Raw genomic sequence first — 9,712 nt, 5'->3', positions numbered from 1 at the left:
TCATGCAAAGGACAAGTCTAACTCCATTTTTGAAAAAAATCCCCAAAAAATTTATATTTTTTAAAAATTGTAGGGACAAAATATACGCTTCATGTCAATAATATTAAAAAACTAGAATTGTGAAAAAAGAATGCATAAAATATTACTTATATTTTATTGCAGAACCTAAAAATGTCTAGTATTATCATTTGCAAAAAGTATTCTCTCCTTTAATTTAAAAAACATGACAAATTGCAAAGGAGAAGAAACTGCTTCATTCAACTAAGAGAGTTGCTAGAGCTTTTTCTTTGAAATACCAATTGTTTTCTATGCAAGTGCCCATATCAAATCCATATACAAGAATTTCTACACCCTACAAACTAAGCATGTCCACACATTGGTGATTTCTCGAATTTTTTCCTTTTGTCATGTTGTTTAAGTATCTCTAGATCACACATTCCCTCAAGTTCATTGGTGTTGAAAGAATTTTTTATCAATTGATTTACACATAGGTAACGACATTGCCCTCGGAGTCATGGATAAGTTTTGTACCAATATACATTTCTAGAATACTTTTTGTAAATAGCATAAATTGAAAGTTGGTAAAATTGATGTTACTTTAATATCTAATTTCATTTGATGAAACAATTTTACATTGGGCTATGGCATTGTCTAAAAAAAGTAATTTTCTTTTTATACAAATTAGTTTATCAAATGGTTGAATTTCAACATATTTTGATATTAAGATGGGAAGGCTAGATTTGGAAGCATGAATATGACAATAGTTGTCTTTTTGAAAAATTGATGAAAATTTGGATTTTGAAACACACTTTATTGACAAACATGAATAGAATAAAATTTTTGTTTAAAAAATGAAAAACTTTTATCAGCAAAATAAAATTTTCATCCAAAAAAAGATGAATTTTGATATGTTTAATGTTTAATGTTTACAATTAATGTTTAATGTTTACAATTACTTCACATGGCATTCTTTTTTAAATACCTTATGTATTAAACAAACTATAAACTGAGATAAACTGAGATAAACAAAGTGTGAAGAACATCATGAAAGTACGAAAATGCTCATACATCATAAAAGTGGGAACAATATCATGAAAGTACCAAAATGAATCTGTACATCATCATCATCATGCTGCAAAAGTGCATCCCTATACAAGAAACGTGTGAAGCCTAAACAATCAATTTGAATCCAAATCTGATAACTCTACATATGATCCTCTAGTGGAACGCTAACGTGGCTCCTATATGACCCGCTGCCCAACTGTCCGCTGTGTGCCCTCAGGCAAAGCCAGCTCAGATGGGCCAGCCTCATCACCTGCATGAGATGGGCCAGCCTCATCCTGATGAAGAGGAGGGCATGCTGCACGCGCCACTGCTTCCATCTCTACCTCCCTCGCCTCCTCTATGTATGCGCGTCTCAGCTCCCATATCCGTGCATTTGCGAATACTCGTGCCTCAAATCCAGCGCGAGTAATCGTCTCTACATGTGAAAGACGCTGGTCTCGGCCCCGCCCTAGCTGCTGCTCCACCCACTGCTACAATGATGTCTGCAGCTCTGCCTCTCGCTCAATCCAGCGTGACTCCTCCGCTCGTGCCTCGTCACCTGGCATGAAATCACCGTACGAAAAGCGTCGTGGAACGCATGATGCAACCACCGATGTATCCGCACCCTCCTGCATCAGCAACGCTCTCTGTGCCTCCTCCCTGTAGTGCTCTGTCAAGACTACACGGGCAAATGGATCAACAGCCTAACGATGACCAGGATATAGATCATCCATGCCCAGTCCTCTGTATGTCGCCACATCAATGTCAGCAAAGCATACAGGGCACACTAAACGTGCCACCATGTGGCGGGTCATGCAATGGAGATGTGCGATGTGGCCGCACCCTAGTCCAAACCACCCTACGGTGTCAAACTCCTCGTGGCAGAGGACACAAGTGGCAGTAGGAAGCCTCGCTATGATTGCTGCGTCTATGGGTGTCCTAGTCGGCACATCTACAGGAGGAGCAGGGTATAGGGCCATGCTGGGGTCGATCCTATGGCGCGATGGATCACGACTAGTATGCCTCAACTGCAAAATATAGTGCTCTGCGCGATGGTATGCTATGCGTGTCCGAATCCTCTGCTCCTCCAAATCTGTCTGCAACAGTCGTACGCGAGACTCCATCTCCTGACGCAATAGATGTGCCTGCAATGCAAACATGTCACGTACATGGTGAGAATTAACCAAAAAACTTCAGTTCAAAACACGCTACAAAAAAATAAACTAACATAATCAAAATAACTAACCTCATCCCTAGACTCGGGCAACAATGCCTCCAACTCTGCAATCCGTGTGTCTCGAGCCTCCAACTCGTGCTGAGGCGCCGTAGATGTGGGAGGTGGTGTAGATGTGGGATGCTCCATCGATGATCGAGGTGGGGGAGGTGGAATCGCAATAGATCTCGATAGGGCAGAGACCATGTGCTGCAAGGATGATGCCACTGAATGAACATCCCCCCTAATCTGTCCTCCCACCGCTCGCAATGCCGGTGCAGGGATGGTGTGCAACTCTGGTCCCTCGCGTCGACGCCGAACACCTACAATCTGACGCTCCTGATGCCCCATCCTACCACGTCCCGCTCCTGATCCTGGACGGGTACTAAGGTAGTCCACCCGATGACCAAGGACAAACTTAGCGTAAAGCTGCATGGCAAACGACCTGGCTATCTGGCGGTTGTGAGGCAATCGACCACCATTCGCAGCGAGAGATCTCGGATAAATGTGTGCTGCTATGATGGGGTGCCTACACCATAAAATATGCAAGGGGAGCCCTGATCGTGGTCGCATCGCCTCGGTGTGACCATCCCAAAACATATCATCCAAGGCCTCCCTGTGATGTGACTCACGCTCGAATGGCTCTCCAATCCAAGCCACCACCAGTGATCTCCGCCTCAGCCTGTGCCTGAAAGCTATCCACAACGTCCTCAACTGTGTCCAATCGACTCAGAGCCTCAATAACTACACCAAGTGAGGGGGTGCCCTAGCATCCTGCAGTGCCCTCATCTCAGCTCTCAGCATCTCTATCTGCATACGAATAGTGGTGCTAGAACCTGTGCACTGGCTGGCGCATGCACAAAAAAAACACATGGAAATTAATATTCTATTTGGGTTATGAAAATAATATTCTATTCAATATGACTTATAATCTATTTACGTAATGAAAACTATTTGTACGTACTCCTTGATGAGGTAGATCCTATGCACCTACCGGTAGATGGGCCAAATGTGTGGCTCAATATTAATCAATATTATTAATAATTCTTAATTTTGATTAGAATTTTTTCACTCTAGTTGTTGCATTTTTAAACTTAGATGTCTCAAATATTTTTTCCTTATATGTTTCCCTTTTTTCACTTTTTATCCAATATGAAACTTTTCCACATGTGGTGTAAGGACCACATTGTCCACTTATGGCCCCTATACTAAGGACAGATAGTGGAGAGGTTTGGTTAATAAGACCTTCTTTGAATGCTTTACTGCCTTGGGTTTGCAATAGATATGGAGGAGATAGAAGGATACCTAATACATTACTTTGAACGATACACAAGCAAGGCGCATCTAGTATTTCTCGGACTACACATTAAAAAAGAGAGCGGGTTCACACTACAGACCTTTTAAAGCGAGAACTTTGAGAAAATAATTAAGCCTTTTCAATATTATCTATTTTGGTTGGGCAATCCACCTCAACTAGTGGCCATTCCTATAGATCATCACTTGGTTCAAGACATTTTGTATAAGACTCACTCGACTTCTAGTTGTAAAAATAGTTTTGGAATGAGATCATCCACATACGTAGCAACAACAAAGGGCACAAGATCCCTAGAAGAGGATTCAAAAACTTTGAAAATTAAATCCTTGGATGTCCCTATGCAATGGGAAGGGTTGCATACGATAACTAATGTTAATTTTGGTTGAGCTCAAGTAATAAGCGTCACCGTTGCCTATGGTTGGACTAGCAAGAAAGAGACCACCCTTGCTTACAATCAAACTAGCATATAATTCCTTGAGCATGTGGTTGACATTCCATGTGTGACATAGTTTCAACGAGGGAAAGGAGATATGTAGCATCCATACTATTTTGGTTATGAGGTGGTTCACGTGATTATTGTTACAAAGTCTTTTTGGGAAAACATCTTAGTCATTTGTAAAAGACAAGATAAATGTTGTTAACATTAGTCATAGGTTTCCCTACAGTGCAAAAAGGGATGTATGTGTGCCACATGGCGAGCTGCCATGTAGCAAACAACATGGAATGGGATGCTTCAAATGTCGACTCTTGAAGGTTATGGAGTTCTCTCTCGCTTAAGTCGATTTGAGGCTGCTCAACTCAGACAAATGTTATGCAACATGGATTTCTCTCTTCAACTAGATCCACCCGACAAATATTCCTCAACACAATGAATATTGACTTCATTTCAAAGTTTGGCATTTCAAAAATAGCTCCTAACCAATCCTTATAGTGGCCCATACTATTTGATTAGGAGAGATTCAGTCATTAACAGGCTCTATTTGAACTTAGGTCTATAGTTGATCAAAACACTTGCATATATTAGCATGAATGTGGAATGAATATAGATCCACTAGAGTCCCATGTGCAATGAATGTTAGGTATTCTAGTTAAACTTTCAGTTTCTCTATGGCGTATTTCTTTCTTCTTATACATATAAGAGAAGTAGATGAATTATGGAACTAGACAACAAACATGATCAAAGTGCTAGATCTAAAGCATGGCATAGTGATAGCATAAGAATCTCAAACAGTTTATAGGCACAGATTATAGGCACAGACCGTAATATTCGAGTTCTTGAAGACCCATCCAAATATTCTCAATCTTGTAATATTCTTTTTTCAGTTATGCTAGAGTCTATGCATAACTTAGAAGAATTAGACATTTGCAAACTATTCCATGTCTTCTTAAGGTCTAAGCCACTATTCATGTCTTCTTAAGGGATATTGAAGATTTGGACTAAGCCACTATCTAGGCATTTCCAAGCTATAGCCTTATCATGCATGCTTAGTCTAATCAATCTATTGACTAATAGGGGACATATGCCTTCAACATATTTCCTAGTAGAATCGATCCTTACTAATTGCCAAATAGTTAAAGGATGATTTATCATTAGTAATTTCCCAATATATTAGGGATGATTACCCAAGCTTAAACCTAGTTTCCTTCTAAAGAACTTGCTTGTCCCAAAGTGTCTAGTTAACTTCAAGCTTTGGTCACCAACCATGTCACTAGTCAATCTTTAATGTCCAACTCCAATAGTTGACTAGTAGGTTTATGTTTGTGTATTAATTTGATAAGTCAAGTGAGTCTTATACAAAATGTCTTGTATCTTCATTTCCTATTTTGGTTGGGCAATCCACCTCAACTAGTGGCCATTCCTAAAGATGATTTTTAAAAACCTAATTTTTACATTTTCACATTTTGAATAAAAAATGCCTCATTAAACGTTTTTTAAATTTAAAATTTTCACATTTTAAATTATAAATGTCGTAATTCAAAAATTAAAAAAAAATTTACAAATGCATTTCAAATTTAGAAATACTTTATAATTATTCCTATGAACGTTTTTTTATTTAATAAAAATAGCTCTATTTTTAAAAAAAAATTCATTTTCACATTTTAAATAAAAAATGTCGTAATTTATAAATTTCAAAAAAACATTAAAATGCATTATAAATTTAGAAATTTTTTATAATTTTCCTTATAAACTAAAATTTAATTAAATTCTACCAAAAAGAAAATGCTACATTAAAAAAACAGAAATATAGAACATTTTCTCATTTTGAATAAAAAATGCCTCATTAAACGTTTTTTCAATTTAAAATTTTCACATTTTAAATTATAAATGTCGTAATTCAAAAATTTTAAAAAAATGTACAAATGCATTTCAAATTTATAAATATTTTATAATTATTAATATGAACGTTTTTTTATTTACTAAAAAAGCTCTATTTTGAAAAAAAAATTTCATTTTCACATTTTAAATAAAAAATGTTGTAATTCATAAATTTCAAAAAAACATTATATTGCATTTGAAATTTAGAAATTTTTTATTATTTTTCTTTTAACCTAAAATTTAATTAAATTCTACCAAAAAGAAAATGCTACATTAAAAAAAAAGAAATATTGAACATTTTCACATTTTGAATAAAAAATGCCTCATTAAACGTTTTTTAAATTTAAAATTTTCACATTTTAAATTATAAATGTCGTAATTTAAAAATTAAAAAAAATTTATAAATGCATTTCAAATTTATAAATATTTTATAATTATTAATATGAACGTTTTTTTATTTACTAAAAAAAGCTCTATTTAAAAAAAATTTTAATTTTCACATTTTAAATAAAAAATCTCGTAATTCATAAATTTCAAAAAAACATTAAAATGCATTTTATAATTTTTCTTATAAACTAAAATTTAATCAATTTCTACCAAAGAGAAAATGCTACATAAAAAAAACAAAAATATTGAACATTTTCACATTTTGAATAAAAAATGCCTCATTAAACGTTTTTTAAATTTAAAATTTTCACATTTTAAATTATAAATGTCGTAATTTAAAAATTAAAAAAAATTTTACAAATGCATTTCAAATTTATAAATATTTTATAATTATTAATATGAACGTTTTTTTATTTACTAAAAAAAGCTCTATTTAAAAAAAAAATTTAATTTTCACATTTTAAATAAAAAATCTCGTAATTCATAAATTTCAGAAAAACATTAAAATGCAATTTATAATTTTTCTTATAAACTAAAATTTAATCAAATTCTACCAAAAAGAAAATGCTACATTAAAAAAACCCTACCTGGACTCTCCTCCGGCTCCGTCCATCTCCGTCGATGTCCGTTCGTGGCTCTCCGTCGCTCGCGCAATTCCGTCGAAGTCCGACAAATCCGAAATCGGTGGATAAGGAGGAGCTCGATCGAGGTTCTCGGAATGAGGGGGGTCGCTCTCCTTTTATAAGAAAAATTAGGGTTTAGCTACCTCAATCGAGGTATTCTTGACATGCCCATACATCTCGGCAAATCTACCTCGATCGAGGTATTGGCATGCCACGATACCTCGATCGAGGTATTCTTGACATGCCCATACATCTCGGTACATCTACCTCGATCGAGGTATTGCCATGCCACAATACCTCGATCGAGGTATTGTGACATGCCCATACATCTCGGTACGTCCACGTCGATGGAGGTTTTGACATGCCACGATACCTCGATCGTGGTATGTTGGCAGAAGCGGGATGCCAAGTCATGTGTCCAGCATACCTCGATCGAGGTATGTCATCTGCCCTGTTGGCTGCCCTGTCGGATGGCGAGGTATGCTGGACATGCCACCTGACCTCGATCGAGGTTGAGCTGGATTGCCACGATACCTCGAACGAGGTAGATGTGGCATGTATAGCTGGCTTGCCAGCAAGCCTCGATCGAGGTAGAGGCTCGGTCCGGTGTAAAAGCGCAGTACCTCGATCGAGGTATTGGCTTGGCTCGGTTGTCCTCGTGTGTGATTTTCATTGGTGCTAATACCTCGATCGAGGTATTGGAGACCGAAGCAAAACCTTTGTATTTTCACTCGAGCGGGTGTCACACTCACCCGAAAGTGGTCTGGAAGTGGACACCCTTAGCTTGCTACCACCCCATGTGATGCTTTAGATGTAGACTAAATCTCTACTTCCTCTAGACATTGCATTTCTATTTTCTCTAGAGGCTATGATGTGGTGGGCATGTATTGAATCTCTCTTTCCTCTAGAGGCTATGATGCTTTAAGTGTACATTGAATCTCTACTTCCTCTAGAGGCTATGATTCTTTGGGTGAACACTGAATATTATCTTCTTGAATTGTGAGCTCCTCCCTAAGGGTAGTAAGTAGGTTTTGAACAGTCAAAATTTTGATTAAGGAGCAACATAAAGGTGTAGTATCATTGTAGCACACTCTCCACCCACAACTATGCATGCCCTTTTTCTCCACTACTTCACATTTTTTAATTTTATTATGTCTAGCAAGTCATGCTACATGACTACTTCACATTTTTGAATTTTATTATGTCTCTACCAAGTCACCTCCATATTGCATGACTACCTCGATATCAGATATCAACTTTAATGCCAACCTACACATCATAACATATAAGAGAAGTGAATGTGTAATTTACATAGGATACAAAGTAATAACACATTAAGTGTAAAAGTAGCCTAACATGCTGCCATGATAGCCTGCAATTGAATCGGCAAAATAATAGTGGTTGGCTTGGCTAAAATTGTAAATCTTTCTAATGAAATTTTGAGATATTTAGAATTACAAGACAATAGATTTAACATCCTTGTGGCTCAAGCCTTTGTTCAAATGCCTCGACGAATTATGCACATTTTGAAACGATTTTAGCACATAAAGTATCCAAGATTTAAAACCTTGGAAGTTCTGCAAGAAATCTCATTTCAAACTATGTAAGAAGGTAAACTCAAAAGTACAAACATAAACTCAAAAGCCCAAAGATAGGGACTAATCTCTAAACTCAATCCCAAACTCAAAATCAAAGTTAGAAGGCACAGGTGCCATGGTGGCTCTCCTGTGAGTTGGAAAAATATATCATGTCTATGTATGTCTGGTATTTCATGCTGAAGATTTTAAACCTTGGAAGTGTAAAAAAGAAGAGCCTGCAAGAAATTTGATGTCAAAATATATAAGAAACAACATTTTAAGAACACCTTAGAAAATTTTGATAAACCTACAAAAATCAAACCTGATGGAGATATCAATAATGTTGGAGATTACAACGACCACCTTGATAAGAAGCAAGCTAGAGATGGAGCAAATGAAATTATGCAGATAATGACGATCACCACCTCTATCTATGACTCCTATGCTCTATTCCCCATGTCGCCCTTTGGAACGATACCCTTCACCACCGTACTCATTTTCTAAAAATTTCACAGTCAACAATTCATGCTAGCCGTGCTATAAAAGAGCAAGTTGCATGAAAGAGAGTTCAGCAAACCTTTTCAATGCTGAAGTGGGCCATTTAAAATGGATTAAATTCCTTATTATTTCACTTTTAGATAGTGGAAAAGGTTTATAAGAATCTCAGAACTCACTCCCATATTTAATTAACATTTAATAGTGATAAACAAATTTTATAATGGCATACGTATCTCAAAACATGAAATGATATCGATGATGTACATTAATACACTTTAATGCCATATTGTACATAAGTATCATAGTACACAATACAATAATTATATCATATATGACAAAATCATATTTCTTTAAAAATAGCCTACAATTAAAATACAAGAGATACCATGTTAATAAACTATGATTTACTTAGAAGAGAACTTCAAAATGAAAGAATTTATTTCATCACAACATAAATTCCAATAAAGAAAAGATTAATATTTATTACCATCCTTTGTTTTCAAAATCATCTTATTGGTTTGAAATCAGCTTCTTGGAATGAAGTGCATTAATGCCACATCTAGTAGAGATAGGAAATAAATATGATAATTCAAACATATAAGAAACCTAAAACACCATTCTTTGCAAAAACCTTCAAACAATTTATGATAAATGAGCAATGAAAAACAAGATCAATTGCAATACATCTGATACTACATTAATATCTACCTAAAATATACTTTAAATTTTGATTAAAAG

Source organism: Dipteris shenzhenensis, chromosome 5 (genome assembly GCF_047967505.1).
Source record: "Dipteris shenzhenensis isolate YYH24624 ecotype China chromosome 5, Dip_SZ_1.0, whole genome shotgun sequence".
In the NCBI taxonomy this organism is placed as follows: Eukaryota; Viridiplantae; Streptophyta; class Polypodiopsida; order Gleicheniales; family Dipteridaceae; genus Dipteris; species Dipteris shenzhenensis.
This window is presented reverse-complemented; position numbering follows the sequence as displayed.